Source organism: Poecilia latipinna, unplaced genomic scaffold (genome assembly GCF_001443285.1).
Source record: "Poecilia latipinna isolate Pla-1442-1.1 unplaced genomic scaffold, P_latipinna-1.0 Scaffold619, whole genome shotgun sequence".
Classification (NCBI taxonomy): Eukaryota; Metazoa; Chordata; class Actinopteri; order Cyprinodontiformes; family Poeciliidae; genus Poecilia; species Poecilia latipinna.
The window spans coordinates 52,027-52,577 of NW_015113235.1; positions in this window are offsets into that span (position 1 = coordinate 52,027).

Sequence of the window (551 nt, forward strand, 5' to 3'; positions counted from 1 at the left end):
CCTCCGCACAATAATTCAGCGCAGTGAGTGATAACATTTTTCATCACAATGCTTATGTGTCTCTATAGACAGCTAGCTTTGCTAACATCACGTCATCGGAGCTTACCTTCTTTGAGCTACTTTTCTAAGTGACGAAAAACATTAGACGTTGTCCCCACCGTCTGTGAAAGCGAAGCGCTGCTGAGTTAGCTGTGGCCATCGGATTTCTTATGATTTATGCAGCGCTATTATATTACTGACGATTAGACAAACATTTTCTGCCGCTGAGAGAAAACCACTGCGCATGTCCTGGAGCGCCGCGTGCGAGTGAAAGGTGGGGAGGGGGAGGAGGGAGTAGCGCCGCGCGCGAGTGAAAGGTGGGGAGGGGAGCAGAAGGGGGGAGTAACAGAAACATGTAGTTGCTTGGATTTTAATCGGTGCGTTTTGCATCAGCTGAAAACAAAGATGTTAACAAATAAACTGGACAGTATGCTGTACGTTTAGTGATATTTTCACAGTTGCGGTCTCGACTGGTCTTGAAATAAAATGCCGAGTCCTCAGAGCCCGAGACC